The sequence below is a fragment of the Lolium perenne genome, chromosome 2, assembly GCF_019359855.2.
Source record: "Lolium perenne isolate Kyuss_39 chromosome 2, Kyuss_2.0, whole genome shotgun sequence".
NCBI classification, from domain to species: Eukaryota; Viridiplantae; Streptophyta; class Magnoliopsida; order Poales; family Poaceae; genus Lolium; species Lolium perenne.
This window is the reverse complement of record NC_067245.2, coordinates 120,743,358-120,757,916: the sequence shown is the minus strand read 5'-3', so window position 1 is coordinate 120,757,916 and position 14,559 is coordinate 120,743,358. Positions and strand designations below refer to the sequence as shown.

Sequence of the window (14,559 nt, the reverse complement as noted above, 5' to 3'; positions counted from 1 at the left end):
TGTAAGTATTTTGTTGTAATTAGTTAGTTTAATTTTTTTGTAAAAAATTTGTAGTTTAAATTTTGTTGTAACCGCCGACACCCCTCTCGCAAACACCCGCCGAGACCCCTCTCGCAAACAACCGACGTTGACTCCCTCACCCCTCGCAAAAACACGCGCACTCTCCCTCTCGCAAACACGCGCCCTCTCCCTCTCGCAAACACGCGCCGACACCCCTCTCCCTCTCGCAAACACGCGCACTCTCCCTCTCGCAAACACGCGCCCTCTCCCTCTCGCAAACACGCACCGACACCCCTCTCCCTCTCGCAAACACGCGCACTCTCTCTCTCGCAAACACGCGCCGACACCCCTCTCCCTCGCAAACACGCGCCGCCGAGACCCTCTCCCTCTCGCAAACACGCGTCGCTGACACCCTCTCCCCTCCTTGAGCCTACCCCATCTGTGGTTAGGGTTAGGGTTTGGTTAGTGTTTGATTAGGGTTAGGGTTAGAACATGTACTTATCGATTTAATTCTTTTACAGAAACAATGGATCCATTCGAACGGGACTTGGAACAGGAAGACATTTTCGCGAACATAATCCGCGATGGTACAGAAGCCGACCGAGAAGACCGCGACTCCGGTGATGGAGAAGCCGGCGGCTCCGGTCATGGAGAAGCCGACGGCTCCGGTGATGGAGAAGCCGACGGCTCCGGTCATGGAGAAGCCGACGGCTCTGGTCATGACGAGGTATACGATTAGTATAGAGGCAATGGAATTCTATATGTACATATGTATATAAATTAATTAATTTTTATTCTCTTAGGCCTCCGAAGATAAGTTTGAGAAACGAGGCCCGGCAAAGAAGTTGGGCAAAAAAGACCACTTCGCAATTGAAGCTATATCACCGGAAGGCCAACCGGTGGCACCCGCGAGTGTCGGAGTGACATTTAAAAATCAGTGCGGAGTTGTGGTTAGAGATCGTCTCCCGATCACTATTAGAGAATGGAACAAGACCAAGAATGTGTTCGAAAGTCAGGTTGCCGATAGGTACAAAGACACACTTTTTGGCGACCTCATGGCACATTTCACTTTGCCAGATTTGGGATCGGAGTTTGAGAATGCTAAGCAGAGGGCGCTAGTGAAGAAATGGGCTCTTAAGAAGATGGGGGAACTTTTCCGGGCGTATAAGAACCGGTTATGGAAAGCTTATAAGACCGAGAAGAAGCCTCCATTATTCGAGAACTATCTAGCGAAGCAGGAGCATAATTGGGAAGAATTTGTGAAGTACAAAGAATCAGAGGAGGCTGTGACCCTGTCCAAGAAAAACAAGGAGAATGCAAGCGAAAAGAAATATCACCATCATACGGGGTGAGGGGGCTACGAAGTAGCCATGCCTAAGTGGGATGCACAAGAGGCTGAGATGGAGCTGAATGGGATCACTCTAGAACCCACGCGAGAAGGATGGGACATTAGGGCTCGAAATTGGTTCCTCGCGCATGGTTGTGAGTATGACATGAAGACAGGGAACATTGTTGAAAGTGACAACAGGGTTAGGGTACCCAGGGAAAAATGGATTGCCGTGACGACAGATATAAAGGCGGAAAAACTAAAGTTTGCTCCCGATAGAGAGAAAGACTTGCTGACGCTTGTCCTCGGTAATCCTGAGAAGGGAGGACGAACAAGAGGCTTCGGCCCTAGTGTTCCGTGGTCGCTTGGGTTTCCGGCCGACGCGGAGACTTATAGAAGCCGAGCGAGAGCTAAACAACGCGAGCTGGAGGTGCAGAATGACCGGATGGCCGAGTTCCAACGCCGACTTGACCAGCAGCAGCGGGAGATTCAGCAGCAGCAGCGGGAGATAAATGAACTAAAAGGACAGCGCCAGCCAGATAATACCGCTGGCATATCTCAGCGACGAGACAGCAGCGTGGCTGACTCGGAGGCCCCTCCTAAACGGATGATAGATGCCGGTCCTGGCGACCCCGTGGATGGAATCAAGGAGCAAACACCTTGTGATCTCCATGAGGTGTTCAGGAACATGTCTGTTAAGGTGGCGGTCGGCTATGTCTTACCTGCATTTGGACCTGAAGGTGAGCCGGCAACATGGCATGGCAATGAGATTCCAGCTGGCTATGCTCGTGTCGGGGTGGATTCAGTTGTACCGTCGTGGGAGACATTGGAGCTCCAGTTCCCTGGAGGTGATGGGGGGGTTACACTCAGAGAGGTGCTGGGAGAAATCATTCTCTGGGAAAAGAAGAACATCAGGCTGCCAGGCTGGGTAGCCCCTAGTACCAGTCGTCCCAGCAGGTCACCATCACCTCCTCCAGGTGATCGCAGGCCACCATCACCTCCTCCTACTGATCACATGTCGCCACCATCACCCCATGGGTACGACGTCGACCACGACATCTGTAGTCCATCTCCATCTCCAGCGCCGCCGCCTCCGCCCACTAAGACTCGGAATGCACCCAGCCGGAAGCGTTTCAAGAGTCTTGTCCGCAAGATGTCGCCCCTCCCAAAAGTACCAAAGGTTCCTCCCCCCGTCCTTACGATCGTATTGAGGAGGAAAATGATGCCATTGTTAAGAAATACAATTATGATTTTTTTCATAAGCCAAAACCTCCAGCGCCAGAGCCATACACAGAGAAGCAAATAGAATATGCTACTAGTTTTCTGAACACACCATCGCAGTATGACTTACACGAGAAGAAGGATGACTATACACGTACTCTTGCGAAGGTAATTGACAAGAAGAAGGATGAAAAGGCTAAGGAGAAGGCCATTGCTGGCACGAGCAAATCATCAGCTAGAAGTGCAGCCGAGAAAAAGTCAAGTTCAACAAGTGCACCCCTCAAGGCCAAGCAAACGACAAAAGGCAAAAAGAGAAAGGAAGTTCCCCTCCTCGGAGATCAGCCCAAACAATCGATCCCAGCACTCAAAGTGTTTAATGTTCCCAAGGTGTACCAGGAACATGGTGGTTTCGATATGGAAGAAGCTGCAAGCCTAGCGGCTACCTGTAAAGTTTCCGTGGAGGAATTGCTGCTTGCAGCAGATGCTGCACTACCCATTGCTGATATAGCTCCTAAATTTGACTACGGGGCCGACTTGGTCAGCAAAGAGCAGCTGCATAAATTGCCAACACATATGCGGAATTTGCATCAGTGGTACCTTGATGCATGCAAGGAGAACATAAGGTACATCGTGGTGAGTATACCATTTGAATATTACTACCGAAAGGAGGAGATCCATATTGAGATGAATGAACTCTGGCAGTTATTCAATCTAGATGCCCTCGACAAATCTCTCATGAGTTGCTATTGCTTGTAAGTTGTTAACTACATATAAGTTCATTTTCATTCAGTTCATGTTCGTTTTCATTGCATATACTCATTATATGTTATGTGTTCTCTTATGCAGACTGAAGATCAGTGAATGCAAAAGTAATAATATTATCAATGTTAGGTTTATTGACCCAGATAAAATACATGTTGAAACGGTAAAGCATAAACGCGAAGAAACGGGGAGAAACCTACTAAGGTTTTTGGGGGAGCAATATTTCTGTGATTCAATATTGTTTCCTTACAACTACGAGTGAGAGTCTTAATGATCTTTTATGCACATTCAATTTTTTTTACTCGATGTTAATTGTAATTCCTGACGTATATGCATAACATGTGCAGCTTCCACTGGATTCTACTAGACATTCAACCTGATAAGGGAATAGTTGAAGTAAGAGACCCACTGAGTAGAGGCGTGGATGGGTTCCACGACTTGCAGAAGTTGCTCCAAGTGTAATTTCCTTCATTGCCGCGCTTTATCTTTCGTGAGATATCAATTAATTATCCACTCATTCAATCATTCTTTTGCCTGGTAGGGCTTGGAGAGCTTTGAAGAATCATCATAAGGAGATTACCTGGGCAGAGAAGCTAACATTTACTCCTGTACCGTGCCCCCATCAGCCACAAGGGACGAATCTATGTGGATACTACGTTTGCGAGTCTATTCGCATGTTAACCACTGAGAAACAGAACAAAAATAAATTTAATGTAAGCAATAACATTCGCAACTTCATTTATTATCATCAATATTTCGTTATCAAGATTGATATAGTCATACTCATCTCATTTTCGTATATAGGTCGACTACATGCGGGACATACTCCAACCAAAGGAACACCTACTAGGAATCGCCGAGGAACTGGTGGGACTTTTGGTTAGAGAAGTATTAAACAACAAAGGCTTGTTTAGTCCAAGTAGATGCTCTACCTCCAAATAGACGGTCGTTAGTACCGCTTGTCTGTCGATCGTGAGCTCCATGTATATATATATATATGTAAGGGAAGAATATGTAAGGGGAATCGACTTTTGCTTCCAATATTTGTTTGATCGATCTATATATATATATATAATGAATGAACGTGTACAACTTCTAGTAGCGTACAAATATATGCAACTTTTATTTTCGAATGAAAAAAAATGAAATAACAGGCGATCGGTGGCGGGGGGGGGGGGTGTGCTGCACCCCTCAAACCCTAAAGCAGCAGCGTTGTGCGCGCGCCACGTAGAGGGACTTTTGTCGCGGGTGGTAATACCGCCCGCGACAAAAGGGCCTGTGCCCTGCGCGCCCCGCGGCTGCCACGTGGTGGACCTTTTGTCGCGCCTCCCTTGTCGCGGCTGGCCGCCCGCGACAAAAGGGTCATACGACCCGCGACATTAGGCCTGTTTTCCACTAGTGATTGGCCAGACCTAGCCGGCAACCAACCCAAGCATTTCCTTTTGTCAGCTTTCTATTCTGCCCACTCCATCTTTTTCATTTTTTGCCCAGCAACCACCGAACCTGGATAAACATCAACAACTAATTTTAGTGTCTTAAGACCGCCAACAACTTCTGCCAACTCTGCTTTGTGATAGTGTTGTAGTCTGCTCGGGTCGCAATCTCAAGCCATCCACGTCTCACAAGACCTCTACCCAAGCTCACGAGCCATGAAGAGTTGGCGCCAAAATTAAATTCATATCACATCTCACTTTGTGAGAGAATTCTTTGGATCCGTTTAAGATTGTAATATTTTTTCAAATCCACTACAAAAAAATCCAGAATCAAAAGAACAACATCACACTTGTGAACCAATAAAAATCACAAGAAACAGAAATAAATGGAGAATACACGGTATAGCATACCAATCACCTGCCAGAGGAGAAACATCAGCCTGACATGTGTTAGGTACATCGACATGTATGAGGAGAGAAAAATAAACTGAACTTTCTGGCCCAGCTAGGCCATAGCCAGGACCTCAGGGACGGAGACAAGGGGGGACGAGGGGGGGCTCAGCCACCCCCATGGTTTGGATTTTATGAAGAATACTACTCACTAGAACTGTAATTTCTTGCTGATTTAGCTTACTCTGCCCCCCTCATGAAGTTTACAACACTATTTTGCCCCCCTCAAGATTGAAAGCTGGCTCCGCCCCTGCAGGACCTAGCAGCCAAAGATAACCCCTTCCGAACCTACCTCTCTCTTGACCATCCGCAGGCTTCAATTCCCGCGTGAACCTTCGCGCATACCAATCAATGGTCCGTGTTAGGCCGCGTTCGGCATCCTCTTCGTCTCAAGTATGGATCCGCCTCCAGATTCCCGCAGAAGCGATCGTCGTCGCCAGCAGTCCTCGCTAGTAAGCCCTCACACAGTCCCTTCCGTTTATATTTTTTTTGGCTCACATAGCATACATAGATTAACCAAGCAACGATGCGGCTGAGTATTTCCAACTTGGCTTGCTGATAGGCAGCTTTAGAGCGTACTAGATTTAGATGTTCGCCTTGGCTCACGATCCCGTGGAGCTCTTACCAATATAAATTTTGTATAACGGGGATTTTTCTTTTGAGAATTACAAAAGCTTCAGAATTAACAAACCTACTAAGCACATAAATGGGATGGTATATCAATTGTTTCTTATACATGAGGTCCATAAACATGCAAGCCTAAGGTTTTGCCCAATGCACTGTTAAATGTTAGGTTGATTCTACTGATCCATGCACAAATCATTCCTGTTTGCAGCTTCTTTGGAAGTCAACTATAGATATTTGCACACTTCCCGACTGAAACAAGACTAACAAGCATATTTGCCAATTTTCTTCGTAGTTTGCTTGCAGAATATTCAGTTCGTATGCATCAATTCCTGTTATGAAAGCAACATTAGGAACATGAGAACCAATGGAGTGCTGATTAAATATGTTCGTAAGGAGATGATAAGGCCATCCCGGAACAATGCAGTCAAAATTCCAAAATGTGGATAACTCATGAACACAGAATTGTTTTGTTATTTCCTCGCATATATGGTCCTGGTATATTTTTATAGTATCAAATTCATATCGATAGAAAAAGAGTACCGATATCTAAAGTAGGATTAGAAGACGCAATGCTTAGATATAGAGGTAGCATAGGCATCAGGAAAAAAAACTAAGCCGTCAATGACACGAATAATGGAATAGCAGGGATTTCTTCATGAATGTCACAATATATTTCTCGTGGATTTAGCAGGGATTTCTTCATGAATGTCACAATAGATATATCATGGATTTCTCTTCAAAGAGCAAACATCAAAGTATATAGTTAGTTATTGTCAAAAATTTGATGCCTAAACATGTTGATCATTTAAGAGGTCTTCAAACGTGGGCCTGCTATTTCAAGAAGATAAGACAGAGGTCTTCAGCATCAGCCTCTAGTGCTTTTACAAAACAAAAAATTGATGCCCATCCGTTTGTGTGTCAATGTGAACTTGGTTGCAGCCACAGAAACAACATCAAAAGACGTTCAAGGATGAAGACAATGACCCTACCAGCACAGGATACTCTATATTTCTATTCCTATTATTTATGTCCTCATTTTCACAATGATAATGCTAATGGAGTACTCCTCTGAGCAAAAATGCCAAATTTCCAATGGACCTCCATAAGTAAATGTAACAATGGGTTGGGCATCACAAGTAAAATCAAACTAATGGAATATATACATGGAGAGAACACATTACTATGTGAGTCATCAAAATGCAGAAAATACACAACTGATATTAGCATTTTTTAGTACCAGCAGAGAAATTCAAATCAACATCAAAGACTAACTACGCAATTGCAACATCTTTGATAGCAGTGAAACACCTTTTAGATTTTGAATGTCCCTCTTCTCAGTGAAAGAGAAGCATGCCCGTTTAACATGCAGAAGAACAATCATAATTACGCATTTTTTTGTGTTGTACTGCTATAACACCAAAGCAGGTCGAAGAAAAGGAACCTAAAATAATCCTGCCAAACAAAAGGAGGAAAAAAACAGTGGACAAACTTTATTACCTCGTGGTGTGAATCAAGTACTGACAATATCTGGCAAATACTCACTGAAAGTTCCTTTTTCAGAAAATTTGTTGGAACACAAGCATATATCATACTTGGCTGCGATATCAAAAAATCCTGTCCAAAGCGAATACTGATCCCAGTTCACATTAGCTGAAGTCCATTTGAAACATGATTTCTGATCCAACACGACATTCATATATACTATCTATTTATTATTTTAAAGGAAACAATATTCTCAAAATTTTAAATATTCATTCAGTAATATACACTGCTAGAACTGCTATTATAACATTAATTTTGGTAATTATTTTACTAAGATTAGATCCAGCTTTAAGGCACGGGCAAAATAATATATTTTTGCATTGAGAAATGGCCAAATAATTTACAGTTACAAAGAACCGACAAAATGGAAGAGAAAATCAGTACACTGAACTACAAAGCCAAAAATATAGAGATCAGTAACTATACAAACATCGAAACCAAAGCATGCATGATTCAGAGTAAAAGAGCAAACACAAACACAGTGGTTCCACGTGAACCTGTACAAAGAACAGTCACAAGCTCACATTAGAAACAGACTAAAAAGCACAACTTGGGATCAAGAACAACGCAACCCTGGATCGGGAAAGGGGATGGAGAAAATGTGTCTGGAACCAACCTCAACCAGCCAACCACTGGTTCAGGCGTCAGCCATCCAAACCACACAGCAGCGCACAGTTTCCACTGCACCTGAGAAGAAACGGATGCTCAAGTGATTTCGAGTGATGGCACTACCAGATAATATTAAACAGGATATTTTAGAGCTCACTATTTTAGTATATAGGAAAAATTGTTTTGACTCACTAAAGTTCCTAATGGATTTCAGTGAAGACATGTTTTTCACCTCATTGCCAGATTGCACACATCACACCATGCAACATAGTTGGATAATCATCAATAGAAGCTATACAAATCTAACCTCAATTAACTGAATGTTTGTTAGTTCACATGTAACAATACAGTTCACTGGTTGAAAAGTCCATCCAATGCTGAAAGCCTCCCAGCTCCTGAACATGGATACAATCCAAGAGCAGTACAATTCACAACACAGATCAAAAAGAGGTAAAACGCAAGGAGAGTTAGGATTGGGGGCTACCAGCTGGCTTGGAGGATGTGAAAAGGCGAGCAGATGGAGCACCGAGGCGTTGACGTACTGAAGCTCAGCCCTCAGATCAGTCATCTCTAGCGTGGAGTACAGTAGGTACATCTCGACCAGGAGATGGGCACCACGAGATGTCACGCCCCTACAAATGCGTTACGGTGCCGGAGGTGGGGAGCGCCACCTGCAGCGCTGCCGGCTCGCAGCGCTGATGCAGGCCGAACTGTCATAAATCAAAATTGCTGCAAGCAGAAGCTATAATTTTATGCTGCCACTGCATTTATAGGAGTTCCACATGTAGTAATTATATACCCCAATCTATTTTATGTCTGATAATTAAAATGCAATGAGATGGAACGGGCAGAAAAGTAGTTTCACAGGAAACGCTTCTTATTATCTCGGAATAACCAGATAGAAGGCAAGGAGTACCCAAACTTGGTTCACAATTATATATATTATATGGAAGCCTAAATAAACCCTTATAGTTCAGAATAATTTTAAGAAATAACTGGCAGAATACTATGACAGATGGGGACCAGAGTAGCAGATCTGGAAAACATGTATGGGGAGGAGGCTGAATCAAATAGTATAAAATTCTGACATAACCAGTATGCAAATGCCAAGCTGCTTTGTGCTAATACATTTTTAAGCATGGCAGAACTACGGAACATAAAATACTTTTAGCTAAACAATTCCAGATTAAAGAGCACTGTATGAAAATCGTCATTTGCCAAGTAGGAGAAGTCGTAGCGGTTGGACGTAGCTGTTACCTACCATTCACAATGAACAACTCTATATGTTTTAGAGTTGCTAACATTTTACAAACAAAAGGTCATCTTCTTAGACTGAAGCTGAAACTTCATAATTAAAATTGTACTGTGTCTAGGTATTAAATAAACAACATCAATGATACAAAATCCAATTTACAGCATCAGAATATTCCGCAAGCAAAGTTTATATGATTGAGTTCCTTAGAAATATATTACCCAAGTGCAAAAATAAATAAAATATCCTGCACATACACCGAAACCAAGGTTCTGTGTTCACAGCTTCACATACAACAGTAGTATGGTTATCACAATAACTTGGCAACCAAATAATAGCATTGTCTGCTATTTTCTTATTTAGACAAGCACATGACAAGATGATCACATAAAGACCACTTAAAGTTCTAACTTTCGCTCTCGGAATACGTGCTATTGTAGTTTCAGAGATGCACAGTTTAAATAGTTTAATTAGCGAGGCTTGCTCCAGTACAACCCCCCCCCCCCCCCTCCTTAAACTCAGTTTGGGCTTTTGGATATTTAGCCGTATATTTAATTAATTGACTGAGGCCCATTTCAAGACCCCGGTATATACCACGTATGGGTATACACGTTGGTGGATGGATGGTGGACGCGAGAGGTCGAACGCCTAAAGGCTCTACATTGACGTGAGCTTGGTTGGGATGGCGGGATGGAAAGCTCCGGCCAAGCTCCGGCAGGAACCGCGATCAATCAATGGAGTAGCACCGTTAGCACTAGTGGTCCAAATTAACGGCACATGGATCATGGCGCCTTCGAGATGGTTCCGCCACGCAAACAGCACCCGCAGGCTGAACAGGCCCTGACGGCGGAGAAAACATGTGGCGCACCGGGCCAGCTCCGGTTGCATGGGCCCCGAGAGCGTGGCCGTGTATACAGGTAGCGTCTTGGTGTCGGCGAGACCGATCTCAACAAGGCTCAAGAGCTTGGAGAAGGAGTCGGGGATGGGGACCGAGAGGTCGCGGCAGCCGCCGGCGCGAAGGGACTTGAGCAGCTGCAGCCCGCCGAGCGGCGCGCGAGCTCACCGGAGAGGCCGTTGTCGAAGAGCAGCAGGTTTTTCAATCACGAGCAGGCGTTGGTCTACGCCACGGCCGGGGCTACGGGCACACGCTCGTGGAGCTCACTTCCAACCGCATCATCGTGGAGGTGTCCGGCACCAGACGGAGGCCCTTGCTCAGCCGGACAGTCCGGCGGCACACCGATCTGCAACGTCCTGCCGCGGTCATGTTTTATCGTGCCGGCCGGCCAGCTTGTTATTCCCTGTGGCTGTCACGCCGCCGACTGCCATCATCCACCAAAGTCTGTGCCAGGCCACATCGCTGTCTTACTCGATTTTTTTTTAACAGGATCTTACTCGTATATGGTATAATTGAATTGGGCCGTACGGATTTTGTATAGGGATAAATATATCAATTTTGTACTAATATCGAAGGGGTATCGAGTGATCTCAGCCGTCCTTGTGTTTGAGCCCGTTTAAGCCCAAACTGAGTTTGGGGGAGGGGGTTGTACCGGAGCAAACGCCTTAATTAGCACTTAGAAACTATGCTAGCAGCCGGTATACTGGATAGCATATATTTATCAGAGGAATGATCGAGCTTGCAAAGTGATTCATCCATTCCTACATAAAACTGTACTGAATCTATATTTGTACAGCTTGTGCATTGAATTTTCTAGTTGGCATAAATAAAAGTTCAGAATCTTACTTCATGTGTTCATGATTCAACTTATGTCACTATATAAATGCACTAGCCAAGCTTTTTGTTCCTGTATTACTCATCTACCTATGAGCATATACTCTAGCATTTATTTTGTTTTAAAAACTGCTTCCGGATTTACATGGTGGCCCAAAATCTGAGAAACTCGTGATTTTCTGATAAGCCCTACCTGAATATAAAGCTTTGAAACTGGGAGCTCATATGTTGTCTTTGATTGCAAACCACCGGATTGTTTCTTCGTTGAACTACCCTGTAGATATAAAAATGAGACAGAAAACTGGCAATTGAATTTCTGAGAGTATGAAACTGGATCAACAAAGACTAAAGAGTGTTTCAGACATAAGAGAAATGCCGTTTTTTTGTGTTTTCTCGAGAGAAAAAAATAAGAAAAATGCTGCACTCTGCACTAGTGTTTTCCAGGGAAAGAAATGAAGAGCACAACTGGGCCAGAAAGAGAAGCTTGCTTGTATAATGCATTTGTCCGTATGCTAGCATGGATTTTTAATTTACATATGATTCCACCGAATAAGTTGTCTCTCGTAAAATTCACGCAACATCTACAGAGTAGAGTAAAGATGTCATAAGTACCAGATAATGTTGGGCCCTTGAGCTTGCCAGCAACTTTCTTTGCTATTTCATAAATCATTGGACTGGGCTCCAGACATCGACATGTTCACAGGAACCATGTAGATGCATTAAAGAGCAATTCACACGAACTTTGCTATCTTCTTATAATTCAAGATGGTACTCAGCCTTTGAAAGACCATGTTTTTAGCATAAGATCGAATAATATTCTATATAAGGAACCCTGAATATCCTTGGGAGTGTCCTGCAGCAGCACATGCATGAAAGCATTTCTTTAGGTAAGAGGTAAGAACACCATAATTTTTGGTTGAATAAATGACATAAAATAAAACTGTAAGGCATAACAACAAAAGCTAGCAAGGGATTGGCTTGTGGCGGCTAGGGTTTTCACCTGCTGAGAAACATTTTATACCAATGTGGTGAAAAAAAAGGAACGGCTCAGATTCACTGAGGTAAAATCTACCGGCCAGTCAAATCTAATCTTTGTGGAGGCGTGAAATGAATAACTTCTGCATTTGATATTATTATGCAGCAATACAACTATGTACTATAATAGAAAAAGAACCAACGTATATAGCCATAATTAGTCTCTTTATATGAAGTCTGAAAGCTATTTTCTGATTCCCATGATGGAAATTCAATTTAAGATATCAACTCCATATGCATCCAGAATAAATAGGAAATATAATAAGAATAAAACATATATCTTGAAAGTAGTTTCAGATGGTAAACTTCCTCCCAAATCCCAAAACAATGTTGGAAAATGAATACATGGGAAAGATAATGAAGAAAACGATGACTGTGAACTGAATGTGAACATAAGAAGTGCATATACAGACCATTAAGTTCTTTCTCTTGATGATAATGTGATATATCATAAATCCATCTCGTTCCGTTTTCAGAAGAAAATGTGAGCATAAGAAGTGCATATACAGCTGCACGTCCATCAGGTCGTTGGTGTTCTTCTTTGCCACCTGGGTCAGCTCCACAACCACATCTTTTCGTTTTCAGAAGATCCAAAACAGCTAAAGTTTATAGCACCTGAAAGTTTACAGAAGAAGAGCCACAATTCTAGCTTATTAGTAGTGAGTAGACATATTGATAGGTCCGTGTTGTATTGCACTAAACACTGAAAGTTAACAGGAAAAAACCTTTAGAGCAAAGACACATGCACTTGCAGCACACAAACCCTGCTCAATGTATAGATTAATCTAGCAGGCCTAGCTGCAAGAGCTTGCCAGATGAGACCTTGTTCTACTCATACTGAAAAAGTTTGCACTTGTTTGTACTTTGGTATGGAAGTACCATTAAATACTCTTGGACATACATTTTATACATGACGAAGTCTGAATACTTCTATGTTTTAAACACAATGCAAAGAGCAAGCAAGGTAGAGTGGACGAATATTTGGGTTCATCTCTTGGATTTCTCGCCATCACTGCTGCTCCTTCTTGCAGACTACTACAAGGCAGAAAATGAGTATACAGAGCAAGCTAGCACCTAGTCCACCAAGAAATACGATAGCTATTCTATGATGACTGCTAACGGGCAATTGTGATGGTTGACGCTGATGTCGGCTACGGCCAAGCAAACCATGAGCATGTCAATTCAGGATACAAAAGAAGCACAAAAATTAACTGACCTCGCAATGCTCAAGAAGCTTATTGTTATCACTGTCGCCCCTCCCGCATGACAATGCAGGCTGCCTCCCGTCTCCGGCACCTGCTGCATCTCCTCGTCACGCTCCAACCCTGAACTACAGCAGATATATGCATGCATCAAGCGCTGATACTCTACCTACACCAACTGAAAATGAAGCGAGAGAGGAAGCAAAACTGAAGCGATACCTGACCCGACACATAGCCGTACTACGCCAGCAAGCGCTGGGAGACTGAGACGCTGTAGTTGGCTTGCAGCTGCTTCGATACTACTGGTCCGTGCCACCCGATAGCTTTGGCTGCCCCTCCCTGCTGCCTGGTTGTTACCGCAGCTCCTCCCTGATGCCAGCTGGCCGATGCCGATCCTCTCCTTGCTCGCTGCTGGTCAAAACAAAGCCTTCTAGTTGAAGGTTCACCAGCTCGATTTCCATCCCGGCCGTTCCTCCACGAGGGAGGTCGACGGAGCCAAAGCCATGAACTTCCAGGCATCCCCTTCTTTGCGCCATCCATCGCTCTCCAAGCATGGATGTGACCACACCATGGATAGCCTGCAACATAAACTGTTTTAGCATAGCATCAAGCAGTTGGCGCGCACAAAAATTTCTACATCAGAGAGCGAGAAAGTTCAGACATGGATTCTAGGAGAGGGAGAGGGACCAATAAGTTGTACCTCACCTCGTTGTAGTCTACAGTAGTGGTGGAGCCTCCCCCGTCTGCTGACCAAGAGCCATGGGCCGAGGAGGCAGAAACCCACCAGACACGGCGCTGAATTTCAAGGGGCAAGATGGAGGTGACGGTCACGCACCTCGCACCCCAGAAGCCCTCCTCGCCATCAAGTCTGCTGCATCCATCAAGTCTGCTGCATCTGCCGTGGCTGACCTCCAATATCGTGTCTTCCTCCGCTCCTCGTGGCTTTTGAAAGCCTCCGCCTGTGTTGGTGCGTTGTCGTTGACTTCTTGGATAGAAAAGAAGAGAGAGAGAGGATGCAAGACGGGAGGGGGAAAAAAGAAACGGAGGAGAGCGGCCTCCTTCCCGGGAGCTCGCTGGCGGGGAGAAGGGGCAAGCGGAGGAAGGCGGAGGAGATGAAGCGCGACCTGGAAGCAGCGACCACCTGCTGCTCCTGCTACCATGTCCGTCGTCCCCGCGATGACCGCCGGCTGTAGCTGCTGCTGCCGAGGTGGCCTCGATGGGGAAAAAAGGGAGACCGGTCACGCCGCCCGGAGACCGGTGTCGCCCGCGCCGTCCAGAGAGGGACTGGCGGCGGGGATGGCGCCGGCAGCCGCGCACGCGCAAGGGAGCGGCCGAGGTCGCGGTGGCTGACACGCGTACAGTACGCGACC

The 14,559-nt window shown here is 44.8% G+C and overlaps 1 long non-coding RNA gene across 8 annotated transcripts; it reads right to left on the bottom strand.

Moving 5' to 3' along the window:
- Positions 1-5,283: 5,283 nt before the first annotated feature.
- On the bottom strand, positions 5,284-14,559 carry LOC127333536 (uncharacterized). 8 transcript variants are annotated; one of them, XR_007871301.2, is made up of 9 exons: positions 13,890-14,559; positions 13,409-13,767; positions 13,204-13,317; positions 12,401-12,602; positions 11,565-11,805; positions 11,146-11,226; positions 8,456-8,700; positions 7,129-8,366; positions 5,284-6,149 (listed from the first exon to the last, which is right to left on the bottom strand). It is a non-coding gene; the product is annotated as an uncharacterized lncRNA (long non-coding RNA). The 8 variants fall into 8 exon arrangements; XR_007871300.2 differs by having other exon boundaries at positions 5,286-6,149; positions 7,318-8,366; XR_007871299.2 differs by lacking the exon at positions 5,284-6,149 and having other exon boundaries at positions 7,664-8,049; positions 8,279-8,366.